The sequence below is a fragment of the Bufo bufo genome, chromosome 3 (assembly GCF_905171765.1).
Source record: "Bufo bufo chromosome 3, aBufBuf1.1, whole genome shotgun sequence".
Classification (NCBI taxonomy): domain Eukaryota; kingdom Metazoa; phylum Chordata; class Amphibia; order Anura; family Bufonidae; genus Bufo; species Bufo bufo.
The window spans coordinates 611155883-611176201 of NC_053391.1; the positions used below are offsets into that span (position 1 = coordinate 611155883).

A 20319-nucleotide genomic window follows, 5' to 3' on the forward strand; every position below is an offset into this window, starting at 1 on the left:
GCGTGAAAATCGCAGCATGCTCTATATTGTGCGTTTTCCACGCAACGCAGGCCCCATAGAAGTGAATGGGGCTGCGTGAAAATTGCAAGCATCCGCAAGCAAGTGCGGATGCAGTGCGATTTTCACGCATGGTTGCTAAGATGAAAGTCTATTCACTGTATTATTTTCCCTTATAACATGGTTATAAGGGAAAATAATAGCATTCTTTAATACAGAATGCTTAGTAGAAGGTCAATTGAGCATTAAAAAAATTAACTCACCTCCTCCTCTTGATCGCGCAGTTGCCGATCTCTTCTTACTTCTTTAATAATGAGCTGCCGGCTAAAGGACCTGTAGTGACGTCACATCACATGGTCCAATCACATGGTCCATCACCGAGCTCAGTGACGTCAGCACAGGTCCTTTGACAGGTCCTGAAGAAAGAACAGGAGACCAGCAGCTACGCGATAAATTGGAGGAGGCGAGTTAATTTTTATTATTTTTTTTAACCCTCAATTGACCGTGTACTAACCATTCTGTATTAAAGAATGCTATTATTTTCCCTTATAACCATGTTATAAGGGAAAATAATTACATCTACACAACACCGAACCCAAACCTGAACTTCAGTGCAGAAGTTCGGGACTTGGTACCACATTCAGTTTTTTATCAAAACGCATTGCACCCGCGCGATAAAAACTGAATGCAGTCAAAACTGACTGCAATTGGGTACCTACTCGCGCGGGTTTGCCGCAATGCACCCGGGACGCATCCGGACACGCTCGTCTGCAAGGGCCTTAAGGGAAAATATCTGCCATGCTAAAAGTCCAAAGATATTTTCATATTGATGGCTTATCCTCAGGATAGCTCATCAATATGAGATCGAGGGGGTCCGAGTCCTGGCACCCCCGCTGATCAGCTGTTCAAAGTGGCCAAGGGTCCGCCGTAATTGATTAGGACTCTTCCTAGGCTATGTGACGTTCATTAGTCACATGGCCTAAGTCTGTGATGGCTAACCTTCGGCACTTCAGCTGTGGTAAAACTACTTGGCTGTTCCCGTAACTCCATATAAATGAATGGAGCATGCTGGGAGTGGTAGTTTCACCACAGCTGGAGTTCCAGAGTTTAGCCATCACTGGCCTAAGTGCAGCTCAGATCACATTCAAGTGAATGGGGCTGAGCTACGATACCAAGCACTAGGGATCGAACTTTCAGGCCGATAGCCGATAACTTATACAGATATTCCCTATTCACCATAACAGAGCTCTACTAGGGTGAATAGGATCTTACACTGTCCCTGCTGCCCTGTGCATAGTACACACAGCAGCAGGGAGCTCACATGGCAGGCAGGGCTTCAGTAGCATGCTGGCTGCCATGGTAACTGATCGGAGCCCCCAGGATTAGACTGCTGGGGCTCCAATCAGAACTGCCACCAATGAAACTACTTAGGTTGGGGGGGGGGGGGGGGGCTGTGGCCACTGCCACCAATGACTTTAATACTGGGGGGGGGCACCCGCCTCCTGTATTTGTATTAAAATTATCATTGGTGGCACAGTAGCAAGGCACCTGCTATGCTGGCTGCTTACTCTGGGGAGGACACTCAGGAGGAGGAGGAGGCTGCTGCCGTTCGCCGAGCACACTAGCTGAAACGGCGCAGCTGTAAACCCTCCCCTGTCCCTCCTCCTGCTTTGATATTAGACAGACATTCGTTGGTGGCAGCGATGCGGGCAGCTTCAGAGCCCGCTAATTTTATTCGGCTCTGCGGCGGCCGCGTCATAGGAGGGAGGGATTCCCTCCTTCCGTCTCTCCCTCCCTCCTTCTCCACTGACTCTGGCCACTGAACATGGCGGCGAGTGCCAAGCGCCATGTTTTCTTATAAGCGAGCAGCGCTGGATGCATTATCGGCAAGGTTAGATGCAGATACCGATAACTTTGTTAATCATGAATATCGGCCGATAATATCGGTAAATCCGATAATCGGTCGATCCCTACCAAGCTCAGCTGCTATCATATGGACAGCACTGTGTTTGGTAAGCTGCGAAGAGCCGCAGTGCTCTCGTGAGTGTCATGGCTTCAGCAAACAGCCGATCGGCGGGCATGTCAGCAGTTAGACCTCCGCCGATCTAATACTGATGACCTATCCTGAGGATAGGCCAACAATATGAAAAGCTAAAGAACCCCTTTAAAAGAGCCAGGACAGGAAGTAGGATACATGGAGTGCCAAAAAATTTGTCCAGAAAACCAGCCTGTCTTTTATAATATATACAGTACAGACCAAAAGTTTGGACACACCTTCTCATTCAAAGAGTTTTCTTTATTTTCATGACTATGAAGGCATCAAAACTATGAAATAACACATGTGGAATTATATACATAACAAACAAGTGAAAATATGTCATATTCTAGGTTCTTCAAAGTAGCCACCTTTTGCTTTGATTACTGCTTTGCACACTCTTGGCATTCTCTTGATGAGCTTCAAGAGGTAGTTCCCTGAAATGGTCTTCCAACAGTCTTGAAGGAGTTCCCAGAGGTGCTTAGCACTTCTTGGCCCTTTTGCCTTCACTCTGCGGTCCAGCTCACCCCAAACCATCTCGATTGGGTTCAGGTCCGGTGACTGTGGAGGCCAGGTCATCTGGCGCAGCACCCCATCACTCTTCTTCATGGTCAAATAGCCCTTAGTTTCAAAGTTTTCCCAATTTTTCGGCTGACTGACTGACCTTCATTTTTTAAAGTAATGATGGCCACTCGTTTTTCTTTACTTAGCTGCTTTTTTCTTGCCATAATACAAATTCTAACAGTCTATTCAGTAGGACTATCAGCTGTGTATCCACCTGACTTCTCCTCAACGCAACTGATGGTCCCAACCCCATTTAGAAGGCAAGAAATCCCACTTATTAAACCTGACAGGGCACACCTGTGAAGTGAAAACCATTTGAGGGGACTACCTCTTGAAGCTCATCAAGAGAATGCCAAGAGTGTGCAAAGCAGTAATCAAAGCAAAAGGTGGCTACTTTGAAGAACCTAGAATATGACATATTTTCAGTTGTTTCACACTTGTTTGTTATGTATATAATTCCACATGTGTTAATTCATAGTTTTGATGCCTTCAGTGTGAATCTACAATTTTCATAGTCATGAAAATAAAGAAAACTCTTTGAATGAGAAGGTGTGTCCAAACTTTTGGTCTGTGCTGTATATATAAAAAAAAATAATAATAATCATGCTAGAAGACAATTTTTTCTCCCAAAAGTAGGGGAAATGTCAGTGCGTCTTATAGGGAAATTACTAATGAGCATTTCCATTATGGAAGCGCTCATTAGTACAGTAGGACCGGGGAGCAGTGAATACAGTGCTCTTTGTGCTGGCTGTACTTCTGCCAGCGCTGCGCTGTGACCTGGCGTTAGTAAGAGGGCTGGATCTCAGGAGTAGCACCGGCAGCATCTGGAACAAGGGGGGGAATTTTTAATTTTTTTGTCTGATCTGAGGTCCGATTAACATTGAGGGTCTGATCTGAGGTCTGATTGGGGGTCTGAACTGGGGTCTAATTAACATTGGGGGTCTGATCTGAGGTCTGAATGGGGGTCTGATTTAACACTGGGGCTCTGATAAAAATAAAAATAAATATTATTTTCCTCTTCTAAAACCTAGGTGCGTCTTATAGGGCAAAAAAATGGTACATAGAATATTCACATAAAGGTTGCTAATATGTGATAAAAATTAGTGAAAGCATCCCTTTTAATCAGTGAAAGCTCACTAATGTTTCTAGTTTACTATTAAGACAGAACAGTAAAAATGCCTGAAGGCTCTATAAATGCGCCGATTAATAACATCACTTTTATTGCCAGCTGTGCTTGAAACTTTATACTGTATAAGATACTGGATATCTTCACTAGATAACATGGCATAACATCTACTTCCCAGTCCTACTGGTATCTCTCCTGCCACTGTTACAAGTGCCAAGTACTGACTGCACACACGGATAACACTACTGTAGTTTTCGTCTATAGTCCTTCAATGCCAAAAGATGAAACTAAAACTTCCTCTTAGATAAGTAAAAAAAATAACATATAAATCACAATAAATAAAATACATAAGGTACCGAGAGGAGACAAGACACAGGCTCTGTTCACACTGGTGTGATTAACAGTCTGTGGAGCACTGATTGGTCAAAAATACCAGTAAAACCTGTGGACGTTATTTAAAGTCAATGGGGTTCTGTCAAAATTCACCAGTATCCATTACAAAAAAAATCAAAGCAACAGCTAACGAGAGAGTAATGTCTTACTGACACCGTGCAGCACAAAGGAAAAGTATATACCGTATTTTTCGCTTTATAAGACGCACTTTTTCCCCCTATAAGTGGGGGGAAAGTGGCCGTGCGTCTTATAAAGCGAATAGAGCAGTATTACATGGCCAGCACATTGCAGGCTGTGCTGTATAGCAGCCTGCGATGTGCCAGTGACATGTAAACAGGGGCGCTATCAGGGTAGTAGCAGGGCCCAGTGCAGTCGGGCCCCGGTCAGAGCAGCCATCACATATAAAGTGTATGCAGCAGCCCCTAGCAGTGCTGCTTTGCTAGACTAGCTGTAATCGCTTCTCTGCAGTACTCACTATGCACGCAGCGGGCAGTGCCCGTCACTCACTCTGTCACGCTCCAGTCCTGCCCACTTCATTAATGAAGTGGACGGGGCCGGAGTGTGACCGAGTGCGAGAAGTGATTACAGCTAGTTTACCAAAGCAGCACTGCTAGGGGCTGCTGCATACACTTTATATGTGATGGCTGGGCTGCTATAACTGGGGCACAATGTAATGGGGTTAGATCCCCCCATAACAGAGTCATCCACAGATCCCCAATAAGTGTCCTTAAACGGATCCCCCTATAACACTGTCCTCCACAGATCCCCCAATAACACTGTCCTCCACGGATCCCCCTAAAAGCGTCCTCCACAGATCCCCCTAAAAGCGTCCTCCACAGATCCCCCTAAAAGCGTCCTCCACAGATCCCCCTAAAAGCGTCCTCCACAGATCCCCCTAAAAGCGTCCTCCACAGATCCCCCTAAAAGCGTCCTCCACAGATCCCCCTAAAAGCGTCCTCCACAGATCCCCCTAAAAGCGTCCTCCACAGATCCCCCATAACAGAGTCCTCCACAGATCCCCCATAACAGCGTCATCCACAGAACCCCCATAACAGCGTCATCCACAGAACCCCCATAACAGCGTCATCCACAGATCCCCCATAACAGCGTCATCCACAGATCCCCCATAACAGTGTCATCCACAGATCCCCCATAACAGTGTCATCCACAGATCCCCCATAACAGTGTCATCCACAGATCCCCCATAACAGTGTCATCCACAGATCCCCCATAACAGTGTCATCCACAGATCCCCCATAACAGCGTCATCCACAGAACCCCCATAACAGCGTCATCCACAGAACTCCCATAACAGCGTCATCCACAGATCCCCCCATAACAGTGTCATCCACAGATCCCCCATAACAGTGTCATCCACAGATCCCCCATAACAGTGTCATCCACAGATCCCCCATAACAGTGTCATCCACAGATCCCCCATGACAGTGTCATCCACAGATCCCCCATAACAGTGTCATCCACAGATCCCCCATAACAGTGTCATCCACAGATCCCCCATAACAGTGTCATCCACAGATCCCTCATAACAGTGTCATCCACAGATCCCCCATAACAGTGTCATCCACAGATCCCCATAACAGTGTCATCCACAGATCCCTCATAACAGTGTCATCCACAGATCCCTCATAACAGTGTCATCCACAGATCCCCCATAACAGTGTCATCCACAGATCCCCCATAACAGTGTCATCCACAGATCCCCCATGACAGTGTCATCCACAGATCCCCCATAACAGTGTCATCCACAGATCCCCCATAACAGTGTCATCCACAGATCCCCCATAACAGTGTCATCCACATCCCTCATAACAGTGTCATCCACAGATCCCTCATAACAGTGTCATCCACAGATCCCCCATAACAGTGTCATCCACAGATCCCCATAACAGTGTCATCCACAGATCCCTCATAACAGTGTCATCCACAGATCCCTCATAACAGTGTCATCCACAGATCCCTCATAACAGTGTCCTCCACAGATCCCCCATAACAGTGTCATCCACAGATCCCCATAACAGTGTCATCCACAGATCCCCCATAACAGTGTCATCCACAGATCCCCCATAACAGCGTCATCCACAGAACCCCCATAACAGCGTCATCCACAGAACCCCCATAACAGCGTCATCCACAGATCCCCCCATAACAGTGTCATCCACAGATCCCCCATAACAGTGTCATCCACAGATCCCCATAACAGTGTCATCCACAGATCCCTCATAACAGTGTCATCCACAGATCCCTCATAACAGTGTCATCCACAGATCCCCCATAACAGTGTCATCCACAGATCCCCCATAACAGTGTCATCCACAGATCCCCCATGACAGTGTCATCCACAGATCCCCATAACAGTGTCATCCACAGATCCCCCATAACAGTGTCATCCACAGATCCCCCATAACAGTGTCATCCACATCCCTCATAACAGTGTCATCCACAGATCCCTCATAACAGTGTCATCCACAGATCCCCCATAACAGTGTCATCCACAGATCCCCATAACAGTGTCATCCACAGATCCCTCATAACAGTGTCATCCACAGATCCCTCATAACAGTGTCATCCACAGATCCCTCATAACAGTGTCCTCCACAGATCCCCCATAACAGTGTCATCCACAGATCCCCATAACAGTGTCATCCACAGATCCCCCATAACAGTGTCATCCAAAGATCCCCCATTCCATTAGTTCAAAACCCACCAAAAGCACACCATTTGGTTCAAAATATTTTATTTTCTTGATTTCCTCCACAAAAACCTAGGTGCGTCTTTTGATCAGGTGCATCTTATAAAATGAAAAACACGGTATGCGCCTTCAGCTGTACGGACAAATCTGCTGCAAAACTGCATGGGGATTTGGTAGCGGATATCCGTGAACTGTTGAGGATTACACATTCTGAGATTTTGAAGCAGATTTTGTTACATAGATGATAAGGATGAAAACAAGGCACAGCTCAATGAAGTCCAACCTATAATCTCTGTTGATCCAGAGTGAGACCAGAAACCCCAATGAGATGGTTGACAATTATCCATCTAGTAGATGAAAAATTCCTTCCTGACTCTAATTATGGCAACCAGAATAAATCCCTGGATCAATCCCCAGAAATCTCGTAGCAGTAACTTGTGATATTATTGCTTTCAAGAAAGGCATGCAGACCCTTCTGGAACGTGTACAATGAATCAGCCGCCACAACATTCCAGTTGGCACAGGGCTCCCTCACATGTGAAGGCACCCAATTGCTTTTTTTCATATTTAGCCCCAAAAACTTGTTGTACAAGCGCCACAAAAACACAATGAACACAAGTCACCCATTTACCACTCCTACGCCTGTTCCACACTGCCGTTATGCAGGCTGTTCAGGCTCTCTGGAACCGACATTGCAGGATGTTACCGGAAAGCCCGCTAGAATTCCCCTGCAGCATTTTTTGTCCGGCTGAATCCTGACATGTCTGCCAGGTAGAGTTCGGATCTCCGCCGGACCCCATTATAGTCAATGGGGCAGAGGGGCATTCGGTAACATCTACGATGCCGGATCCTGAGAGCTCCAGCAGGCTGTTCTCTGCCAGAACAGCCTGTCGGAAGTCATGATGTCCATGTGAAGCTGGCCATACGCTATCACGCTCCACATTGATTCCTCCCACTTACAGTTTTTTTTTTGGGTTACTGGATGCCAGGGTCAATACGGACTGATTTTCTGTCCAGTCCTAGGTGCTCATAAAGGGAGACCGATTCACATACTGGTTGGTTCGGACATTCACGACCTGTCCGTATCCGTCTCTCTTCTGCTGAAATACTTTCAATGCCTTTGGCCCTCTTGGCTCAATATGGAGTTGGCAGCATAACAATTATGCGGCCGCAACCCAACCCAGAAATTTGAGAGCACTACCGTAATCAGTATTAAATTCATGTCAAATATAAGAGTGAAACTGGATTGTACATCCTCAATACTAGGCTTTTATCTAAGCCTGGCCTGGGTGCGGCTAAGCTCCATTCAAGTGAACAGAGCTTAGCCCCGCCCAGGCCAGTGACACTAGTCGTGACGTCACTGGACCTGCGGGAAACAGCGAGAAGGCCGCGGCGCTACTGCCAGCACCGCTACCTTCTCAAACAGCTGATCGGCGGGGGTCCCAGGTGTCGATCAGATGCTGATGATCTATCCAGAGGATAGATCATCAGTTTAAACAAACTGAAGAACCCCTTTAATTCTGCTGAGAAGCAGTTATTAGATAAAAGCATAGCATTCAGGATGTGCGATCCTGTTTCCAAGCGATAGATAATATGATTTTCCTAAACGCCAACATTGAATATAGAAGATTTCTCTTCGTAATCTGCCGAGTATTCAGTTCTCCTTGGTTCCTGGCCCTGTTGTAAGGACATTACTTCGGGGCTTTCTGCGTTTTCTGAGGAAGAATTGGTTCCTCTGTATACGGTTTTCTTGAAATCCTTTACTATATGATTTTTCTATTTCAAATGCCCTCATTTGAGAATCCATCCCTCCCCATCACAGGGGTTATAGTGATCCTACCCCAAAACAGGGCACCAGACGTCTGGTTTGCTCGCGGATAAGTGCACCTAGAGACTGCAGAAAACAAGTGCGACTTGTCAGGGGATTGATGGCTGCATTAAGTGCAGAATTTCACGGATAGAGAATCTGAAGGGACATGTGTTCATTTACAAGTTCAGACAAGGTGGACATTTTAAAGGAAACACAAGGCTCTTCCAAGTGAGCGGTCTCTTCTGTGAACGGTATGCACCTTGGGAAAACTCCTCAGCGTATAGCGCCACATGGATGTCTATTCATTACAGAAACCGTAGAAGGGCTGCGATACGGTTCATAATCACATCCTCTCTGTTCCTTCTTCAAGTCATGTAAATTAGGTTTTTCCAAAAAAAAGAAAAGAAAGTTGTGCCTTTGGTGCCACCGGTTTGAAGGGCGCTATCCTTTAAAGGGGTTATCCAAAGTGTAAAACATACCCCCCAATACAGGTTATACTTGCCCCGCTACCCGCACCTGTGTCGCTCCTGATCCCCGCACGGCAGCTGCTGCATCTCTTCGTCGTGTGGATCAAAACATCTGGCGATGGGGGGCGGGAGCCAATAGGAGACCACGACGGGGACAAGACTCCCTAGCGTCCCCGTCGAGGCCTGATATTGGCTGCACATATCCCCCGCAGCTCCCCCCCCCTCCCCCCGCCAGATCGCAGCACTGGCCGACCGGGCATCAGGATCAGGAGCGGGTGCCGGGGTAAGTATGATCTATATGAGGGGCCCGTGCATTGGGGGGGCATATTTTTCACTTTGGATATCCCCTTTAAGTCCATGTCTGACCTTTTAAACAGGCCTTGAGACATAACTTAGGATTCCAACCAAGCCAGTACCTCATCTGGAGACAGCGGTTTTGGGGTGATCAGTGCAAAGCAGAGAGGACTTAGTGGGGTAAGAGGCCCAGGGGGTACTACTTCTCCTTCATTGTAGCACCCGGATCCCTGAGAAAGGACTCTTACCCATAAGTGACATAAATGACATGTATGAACTCTGCACATTGTGAACTTTTATGCCGTTTTTACACAATGTTATACATCAAGGCAAAATTACTTGGACAACCATGAATGTAAGGTGCGGAGGCACGGAACGGAACCCCAGAACGCACTCCATAGTGCTTCTGTAGTGTTCCGTTCCGTGCTTCCATTCCGCATCTTTAGATTTGCAGACCCATTGAAGTGAATGGGTCCACATCCATGATACGGAACGGTGCCTGTGTATTGCGGATCCGCAAATGTGGTCCGCAATACGGCAACGGGCAGCACACGTTCGTGTGAATAAGCCTTAACTAGCAAGATCTCACAGGTTTAGGGCTCATTCACACGAACGTGTGCTGCCCGTTGCCGTACTGTGGATCCGCAATACACGGGCACCGTTCCGTGTGCATTCCGCATCACGGATGCAAACCCATTCACTTCAATGGGTCTGCAAATCTGGAGATGCGGAACGGTGCGGAACGGAACACTATGGAAGCACTACGGAGTGCTTTCTGGGGTTCCGTTCGGTGCCTCCGCACCGCAAAAAGATAGAACTTGCTCTTATCTATTTGTGGAACGGACGGATCGCAGATCCATTCAAGTGAATGGGTCTGCGATCCCCATGTGGCTGCCCCACGGACGGTGCCCGTGCAATTTGCGGTCCACGGCACAGGCACGGGCTTCACACAGTCGTGTGAACAAGCCCTAAGTCTTTCTGATGGGAGTCTTCAGAGAGGACGTATATGCCTATTTGCATTATATGGGTAGTCCGTAAGTGTAAAAAATGTTAGATTTGTAAAAAAAAAAAAAAATTATGGTGATAGGTTAAACTGCCTCTCTATATATAAATATAACATCTATTATTATAACTCTATATTGTGTTATTCCTACTAAAAGTTTATGAAGCAATTGCCAGCACTCTGCAATGAAGGTCCAGATGGGTGTTACCACTTGAGGGTGTGTCCCTGCATAGTCTGACACTATCCAATCAGTGCTGCCAGTGTCCGACTCTGAGGGGACACATCTCCAACTGGATCTTTACTGCAGACGGCTGGCAATTCCTTTATACACTTCTGGTAGGAATAATAGAGGAGTGGCACAACACAGTTATATGAAAAGAAGCTCCAGAATTGTTATTACTTGGGGAATACAAGGAATTTCTAAAACAGACACGTCAGGAGAGGGGACAGGTCCTCTTTAAAGTCATAAATTCATGACAATCACTGTAACCAACTGGAAAAAATGAGTGATATGTTAATTGACTTCCTATAAAAAAAAATCTAAATTGTGTGTGTGAGATAGAGATGCGGAGTGATGACAATCTCTGTACAGCACTGCGGAATATGTTGGTGCCATATATGCAACAGTAGAAAAATAAAATGAATCGTAGGTGCTGGCATACATTCAGATACACACTCCACACACTTCAATGGTCAGAGCAGGTGCAGAAGGTACAGGTAAGACGCACCTGCCAGCACGGAGGAGTCGTCGCTCTGCTGAACACTTCCTACATGCGCCAGCTGCACAAACCCTAAGGCCACCTGCACACGGGCGTGGGTGAATGGGCAGAAGATCTGCACAATCCGAGCGGATTTCTGTGTGTTTCTGCACCCAAACCGCACCAAAAAACGCAATTTCTAATTGCTTTTATTTGTGCGGATTTGATGCAGTTTTGCCACAGATCTCACCTTTCATTGGAAAAGAGTGAAATCCTCAAACATAATTGACATGCTGCGGATTTGTAAGGCTAGGTCTGCACGACGACATTTTGTTGCACGACAATTTTTATAATGGTAGTCTATTGTGTCGCACTGCGACATGCTGCGACTGCGAGAGTCACAAAAAATCCATTCGAGATGGATTTTTCTGCGACAGTCGCGTCGCAGTCGCAGTGCGATACCATAGACTACCATTATAAAAATTGTCGTGCGACATTGGTGCGACAAATGTTGCAGTGTAGTTGTGCCCTATCTGTCGCGCGACACATGCCGTCGTGTAGACCGAGCCTAAATCCGCACGGAAGTTCAGTTTCCACGGAGATCAAATCTGCAAAGTGCGGTGAGATTGGTCTGTTCTTATACTTTGCTGGTACTGTACTACGCTGGGGATAAAGCGTGTGTAATCAGCATCGTGCTTAGGTCCCCTAAAGCCAGCTGCACATGTTGCGTATTCCGCAACGTTTTTCCCCGTGGACTTCTGTGCAGAAAAAGCGCAGCGTAGTACAGCACATAAATCTAATGCACACTGTGCAGATTTTTTCTATGCGGAACTGCATCTAATCCGCATCAAAACCCTCTGTTAGAAATAGTGGATTTTAGTGCGGATATGGTGCAGAAAAGCACATAAATCCACAAATAAATTCGTGCAGATCTTATGTGCGTTCTCCCGCCCCCGTGTGCAGGCGGTCTAAAGCTAACCTAACGCACGCTGGCGCTAACGTCCCCTCTTCTACTCAAAAGATGGTACCACTTACTCTAGTACTACAGCTGGTGTTCTCTACACTTGTCATATCTGCGGCAGTACTTACCGACAAACCTCCGAGACAGTGTTGTTCGAGAAAGGCTTTATCCAGTGCCGGGACGCATTACATATCCCCGGCTCTGTCCTCCGATGAGCATCCCCTGGACGATCTGCACCTAATCGATGGCTTGCAGTGGTGGAGAGCAGCTGGAAATTTCCACTCCAGGTTTCCAGGGCTCAGAATGGCTCTTGTTCTATCTGATATAGGCGGTCCTGCTTCTGGTTGAACCAGCTCTCTCTGCTGAAGTCAGCCGCTTCATCACAGGAATGTGTGCAAGACAAAAGACAAAATAAAGCTTTTGCCAAAAGAATCTTCTGAGGTTAAAGTCCCCGTAAGCACGCAGAGCGAGCTCCAGAAGTGATCCGCCTTCCTGGCTCCGCTTCACCTCTCCAGGGACTGAATACCTCACATTCTGCAGCCCTTATAGGAAGGGAGAGCGATACCTGAAGAACACCAGTGCCCCTTGGTCCTCGGCATTTCCATCTCGCCCTCGGGCAGGCTGGTAATCAAGCTGCAGGTCACCGAGATAATATGTTATACGCCCGGCTATGTTTCGCGGATGGCACGCGTCCACGGCTGTAGAAAAGAGCAGTCACGGGGGTCATTTATTAAAGGACGTGCGACTGGTTTAGCCATAAAAATATAGTCGCAAGTCCCTTTCTTAACTAAATATTGTCACGTGGCCGGTTTTAGGGCATGGCTACTCCGTGACATGTTTCGCGCGACATTCACAGTAGGTCGAAGCAATGTCACGCAAAACATTTTTTTTTATCGACAGTCAATGGTGTCGCACTGCAACATACGACATGCTGCGATGCGACAGTCGCACAAGAATCCAACTTGGACCCATTGACTATCATTACAAAAAATTTTGCTGCGCCAAATGTCATTGTTTAGCCAAGCCCTTACGCCATGTGGGTGGGATGGGGACGTAGGGGGGTTGCGTGATGTCTGGGGCCGAGCCGGGGCAAATTTACGCCTAAGAAAAGGCGTAAATGTTGGCAAAAAACTACTCCAGCCAGTGGCCGTTTTTACGCCATGCACACTGCAATAGATTCAACTAGTTTTTTATGAGGCGGACAAACGTAGGGGGTAATCTAACACCGCCAGAAACAGCCGGTCTTGGTAAATGACCCCTAGATTTACTAACGCCGGTCTTAGTACAGAGTCCACTGTCATAAGATAGGACAGAATAAAGAGGCACTCTAATCATATTGCTGCATCTCGAGAGGTCTGTGCGCCAAAAATTAAATCTACGCTAGCTTTGTCAACCAAAGGCTCAGGACGGGCCGAAACGCGTCCCCTGTTGTAACAGGATATTTGAATAAATGATATGAATAGACTGAAGAGAAAGTGAGTGCTGGGATTTCTTGATTCCTAAAGCCTACCGGGAACTTCCCTGCCACGTGCACCGCCAACCTCCACTAGTGCCGACCGACTGTACCTTCTTCACATTACCGAAAGTCCAGGCACACTGGAGCGGACTGTTTGTCCTTACCCTTTCGTCCGTTTGTTAGGCAGCGGAGTACAATGAGTCAAGTGTCTGCCCCCATAATCGCCACATGTAAAATGGAGATTCGTACAGATCTTAAATTCAGAAAGAGCGAGGGCTTGACGAAGGCTGATGTATCGCCAAAACGTCAACTGGATTCCAGATTATGGAGTAAAGCTCCCCGCTGTCTGGTAAGGTTGGAGTGCTGCCTTTTCTACTATTTGGATTGCCCATGAGCCCTACAAGCAATAAGGCGATTTTCCATGGGTTCCTGTCCCCATGTAGACATAAAAATTATGATATGAAGTTCCTGCCACAGGACACCCCCCCCCCCCCCCCCATGAGTGACAGCAAGAAGACCCCTAAATACAGCATCTGTCACATGGCCCCTAAACACGGATAATAAAAAAACTACCTTGAGACGTGCAATCCCTGAATGGAAAATATAACCGCTGCAGGAGCTGCTTCCAGTTTTCACGCCAGGCTTTCGTCTTAGTAAATGACCCCCATTGCCTGTACATGACCGTGACTGCTTTCACTGCTGTCTCAGAGGGACTGGACCTTCTACAATGATGGCCATCTACCTTCACGAAAGGTGATTCAGTATTTCCATGGTATAATGTAATAAGTGTTCTGTACAGTACACGAGGACCATTCATCGGCTCCTCCAGGGACTTGCTAGGGAAGGAGGAATGTGTCAGCGAGGCCTCTGACAAATGTATATGTGCTAAGCACATCAGGGCTGATACCATCGTATGGAACATCTGCTTCATAGGACAGAAATACTTCTATGCAATGCTTCAAACAGGTAGAAATTGAGAATAAACTGGGGTCATTTACCAAACTGGTGTAAAGTAGAACTGGCTTAGTTGCCCATAGCAACCAATCAGATTCCACCTTTCATTTTGGACAGCTGCTTTGGACTCTGATTGGTTGCTATGGGCAACTAAGCCAGTTCTACTTTATACCAGTTTGATAAATGACCCCAAAAGAGGTATAAAACAAGAGGCCGTGCAAACCCCGGCCTATACTCCATGTTACTGGCCCGGAATGTCCACGGACAGAAGGAGAAGACAACCCACAAGTTACTGTAGGCGATAGGAGTAAAATTCAAAGCCTACCAGCTCCCCGCTCCTAGAAATCATTGCTTGCAGCGGAACCCCCCACTGTGTGAACATGTCCTAAATGGGTTTTTTAAGTCCTATAGAGAATCCTATGAAAAACTTTTTTTTTTTTATTGTTTTATTAAAACCTTTTTCACTACACACACAAATACTTGACACTGATGACTGTAACAAAAGATACGTATAGATACACACACGCATTCTAGGTCAGAGCGGTAGAATGGATTTTCCTCTTTTTTCAAATAAAGATTATAACATAGGGCTGCAACGATTACTCCATGTAAGTAATCGACACAAAAAAATCCTGCATTGAGGATTGGTTATGATCATGTGACCACGGAGTGTGAGTGAAGTAAAGCCAGCTATCACTCACCGCTCCATGGCCTCCCGCACTGCACTGTCCTGACCCTGGCCTGCACACATTGTCAGCGTGTGCTGCCTGCGCTGTGTGACGTCAGGTCCCAGTGCATGTGGGGAAGAAGAAGACGCTGCAGTCCCTCTCATGCGGACCAGCCTCGCACCCTGCCAGAAAAGGTATTACGGGGGGGGGGGGGGGGGGGGGGGGCTGGCTGATGGCATGGAGGGGCTGATGGCACTGGGGGAGTGGGGGACATGATGACATGGAGGGGCTGATGGCACTGGGAGACATGGAATGGAGGGACTGATGGCATGGAGGGGCTGATGGCACTGTGGGACATGGCATGGAGGGGCTGATGGCACTGTGGGACATGGCATGGAGGGGCTGATGGCACTGTGGGACATGGCATGGAGGGGCTGATGGCACTGGGGGAGTGGGGGACAAGATGACATGGAGGGGCTGATGGCATGGGGGGCTGATGGTACTGGGGGACATGATGGTATGGAGGGGCTGATGGCACTGGGGGACATGGCATGGAGGGGCTGATGGCACTGGGAGAGTGGGGGACAAGATGACATGGAGGGGCTAATGGCATGGAGGGGCTGATGGTACTGGGGGACATGATGGCATGGAGGGGCTGATGGCACTGGGGGAGTGGGGGGCATGATGGCATGGAGGGGCTGATGGCACTGAGGACTGAAGACATGGGGGGCTGATGGCGCTGAGGACTGATGGCACGGGGGATGATGATGGCATGGAGGGGGGGGGGGCGGCTGATGAGTTTTTATAAAGGAAAATTATCTTTTAATTCATTTTTTTCTTATTAGAGTACTAGATTAATCGTTGGATTATTCGATAGAATACTTGATTACTAAAATAATCGATAGCTGCAGCCCTAATAACATGTAACCTACCCCATAATGGTACAGAAAGTAAAACTTCTGCCATAAAAAAAGACCTCATGCAACCAAGTTGTCAGAAATCCAAGCAAAGCTATAAAGATCAACATGGCGAGCTGAAACTACGATGAAAGGATTGTGTGTGGTCCAGAAGGCCCAAATGCCTAGGTCCTGAAGGGGTTAACCGGCTACGGAGCTAATGTAGCACCACGCGGTGAGCACGGGTGTGTATAGCGTTCAGTTCTTTCACCAATAAATAACTCACATCTCGGAGCCGTGGACCTTTCACCCCACACATTCCACACATCATTCTTCACACATTTCTCCATTTAAAGTGCTGCAAAATCCGGTTTTCTTTTCTCTACATGATTTTCAGATGTGAAGATGATCTTCAAAATTAAAATGCATCATCCATCTCGCTATTGTGTCTGCCAAAAAAGATGCAAATGGGGGTCGATTACAAAGTGCACTACGCCTGTTTTAGGTGTAAAAAACACTCTTTTGCGGCTTTTTTTAACACCTGTGCGACAATATTTTATTGCACAGGCATTTTTGTGCTGTGTTTGCCACTTGGGAGTGGTGAGGGAGCGGTGGGGTCCTGGCCCGGGCTGGGACCTGGATCCCGGCAAATTTACTAACATTTACGCCTGTTTCCACAGTAAATGTTGGTGAACACGGGAGCCATAGCCCCTAATTCACGATGAAGCAGGTCACATGATGCAGCCGCGGCTGGCCGCAAAAGAGTTATCCTGCAATAAAGCTTCCTGTGATGTGATTCACAGCAGTCCCCTGTCCCTTGAGTAGTTAACAGGGGCGACTATAAGGGCTCATGCACACGGCCGAATGTATTTTGCGATTCACAAAAAATAAGGATGACGTCCGTGTGACGTCCATATTGCATCTGTTTTTTTTTGCGGATCCATTGTAACAATGCCTATGCTTGTTCTGCAAAACGGACAAGAACAGGCGGGCTACGGAACGGACATACGGATGCAGACAGCACACTGTGTGGAATGGGTCCACATCGTATCCACAAAAAAACGGAACGGACGTGGAAACAAAATAAGTTTGTGTGCATGAGCCCTAAAAGAGTTCCCCAGACTGCTTAGTTGTCCACTTTTTTTTTTAGGATGCCTTCACACAATCGTATTTTTGGTCCGCATCCGATCTGCATTTTATTGGGACCGTGTGCTGTCCGCATCCGTATGTCCGTTCCGCAGCCCCGCAAAAAAAGATAGAACTTGTCCTATTCATGTCCATTTTGCAGACAAGGATAGGAATCCCGTATTCTTGGTGGATCCGTGTTTAGCAAACCGCAAAATACATATGGTTCTGTCAATGTACCCTAAGGCCTCATGCACACAACCGTGTCTGTTTTGCAGTCTGCAAATTGCGGATCCGCAAAACACAGATGGTGGCCGTGTGCGTTCCGGATTGGAACCTCCGGCCCTCAATAGAGCAGTTCTATCCTTGATATGGACAAGAATAGGACATGTTCTATTTATTTATTTTTTTTGCGGGGGCCACAGAATGGACATGCGGATGTGGACGTCACATGGAGTGCTGTCCGCATCTTTTGCGGCCCCATTCAAATGAATAGTTCCGCATCTGACCCACTAAAAATGTGGCTTGGATGCGGACCCAAACCATGGTCGTGTGCATAAGGCCTAATACTGATTGCCTATCCTCAGAATAGGCCATCAATAACTAACTGATCAATGGGAGCAAGACACCCTACACCCCTGCCTATCAGCTATTCGGGAGTAGCTCTAGTGCCAGAACTACACAGCTCCGTACTTTTGTGCATATTTATTAAGCTTGCTTTTTTGGAGTAAAAAAACCCAGGTGTATCGGAAATGCCTGTCTTTAATTGGGGTCTCATTTATTATAACTTAATAAATCAGGTTTCTTGTTTTTGGTTTATGTCTGACCTCTAGTGGTTGTTTTCTTGTAAGACAGGTTCATATTCACTAAGACTTGTCTCATTGGTATGTGTGTGAAAAAATTGCTCAAGTGACGGGAAAAATCTTGCATCTCTATCTCTTTCAATGTTAAAAATTGTGCAAGTTCCCCCTCAAAATGGACAGGGAAAATATGCCTGGTCAGGAGTGGGGTAGAAATAAGACTGTTTATGTGCCTAATTCAGGCGCACCTACATAAATAGGTCGGAAAAAAGTCGCAAAAGTTTGAAAATTTGTGAATTAGTCTTAAAACTGAAAATAGGCACAAATGTCTCCAAAACAGGTGCAAAATCAGTTGGTAAATGAGACAAAAAAAAAAATAAGACAATCAGAAACAGGCTTTTTACTCATGAAAACAGGGAGACACGTTAGTAAATGCGCCCCATTGTGTAATGCACGGAGCTGGTTACTGCAGCGCTGCTCCCAAATGCCTGCACGCAGAGTTCACCAGACCTGCACCACAGTCTAATGCCTTAGGCCTCATGCACACGACCGTTGTTTTGGTCCGCATCCGAGCCACAGTTTTTGCGGCTTGGATGCGGACCCATTCACTTCAATGGGGCCGCAAAAGATGCAGCAGCACTCCGTGTGCTGTCCGCTTCCGTTGATCCGCAAAAGAATATAACCTGTCCTATTCTTGTCCGTTTTGCGGACAAGAATAGGCAGTTATATTAATGGCTGTCCGTGCCGTTCCGCAAATTGCGGAACGCACACGGACACCATCCGTGTTTTGCGGATCCGCACTTTGCGGACCGCAAAACACACAACGGTCATGTGCATGAGGCCTTACTCACACGTCTGTGAATCACAGACAACACAGATGGCATACGTGTTTCACGGATCGCTGCCAGGATATGCTCTTGAAATTAATCTTCAGCTGAGCGTTGTCCGTGCAATACGGATGACACACAGAGGCCAAAAATGGACACACCGATCAAGCACGGATCCTTCATGGATGGACCACTGACCATCTTGTCACTGATGTCATCACGGACATGGACGTGTGAAAGGGACCTAAGGCTACATGTGGGGTAAATGCTGAGGAACATTTACAGAACAGTAGCAGCTAAATGATTGACATTTCAGATTTCCGTGTAAACTGGCCTGCTCTACAGGCTTTCAATCCGCAGCTTGTCAATCCACAATTTCCAACCTTTGCAATGCGCTGCGGTCAATCCGACCATCTGACCATTTCCGGTTGTTCTTGCATACACATTATACCAAAAAGGCCTCTTTCACATGAGCAATACGGATTGGCTCAGGGTGCGTTCAGTGAAACTCGCACGATTTCGCAAGCAAGTTCAGTCCGTTTTGATGCGTTTTTCACACGCGTGAAAAAAACTAAAGGTTTACAAACATCTGCTAGCAACCATCAGTGAAAAACACATTGCATCCGGACGCAATACGTTTTTCACTGAAGCCCCATTCACTTCTATGGGGCCAGGGCTGCGTGAAAAACGCAGAATATAGAATATGCTGCGAGTCTCACACAGCGCAGAACTGATGCGTGAATAACAACGCTCATGTGCACAGCCCCATTGAAATGAATGGGTCAGGATTCAGTGCGGGTGCAATGCGTTCATGTCACGCATTGCACCCGCGCGGAAAACTCGCTCGTGTGAAAGGGGCCTAAGGCTACTTTCACATCTCTGGTTTGCATTACGGCAGGCTGTTCCGGAATGTCCGTCGGCCCCTTTAAGTATAATGGGGTCCGGCAGAGATCCGTACGCATTCCAGCTGCGGTTTGTGTCCGGACGATCCTCCGCTTGTCTGCCGATACGGCCATGCCATAGTTTCACACTGGAGGGGGCCTGTACACAGTGCGGATTACTCTCGTTTTTTCCGAGTGGATTCTTTGCAGAAAAACCGCAGCGTAGTACAATACCATCAGAATGAGATCAGACAAATCTCATGTAAACTTCGCTTTTTTCTTCTGTGTGGAAAGTGACCGGCCGTGCGGTTGTTTTGTGTAGATTTTACCCTTTTCAATGCAAGGGTGAGATCTGCAGCAAAACTGCATCAAAAAGACGCAAGTAATCTAAATGTGCCTTCTGTTTTTCTCGCAAGCCCCATTCATTTCAATGGTTCCGCAAAAAAAAAACGGAATGTACTCCGTATGCATTCCGTTTCCGTATTTCCGTTCCGTTTTAACATAGAACATGTCCTATTATTGCCTGCAAATCACGTTCAGTGGCTCCATTCAAGTCAATGGGTCCGCAAAAAAAAACGGAACACATACGGAAATGCATCCGTATGTCTTCCGTTTCCATTCCTTGCTGAACCATCTATTGAAAATGTTATGCCC

The 20319-nt window shown here is 47.0% G+C and overlaps 1 protein-coding gene across 2 annotated transcripts in view; it reads right to left on the reverse strand.

Moving 5' to 3' along the window:
- Positions 1-20319, reverse strand: part of CAB39L (calcium binding protein 39 like) — a 98885-nt gene that overhangs the window by 63526 nt on the left and 15040 nt on the right. Inside the window, exon 1 of one of the 2 annotated variants that reach the window (XM_040426018.1) lies at positions 12187-12426. The exons of the other annotated variant lie outside the window; for it this stretch is intronic. The gene's annotated coding sequence lies outside the window, so the exon portion shown is untranslated. Of the gene's footprint in view, positions 1-12186; positions 12427-20319 lie in introns of those variants that run through there. 2 annotated transcript variants of the gene reach the window in all.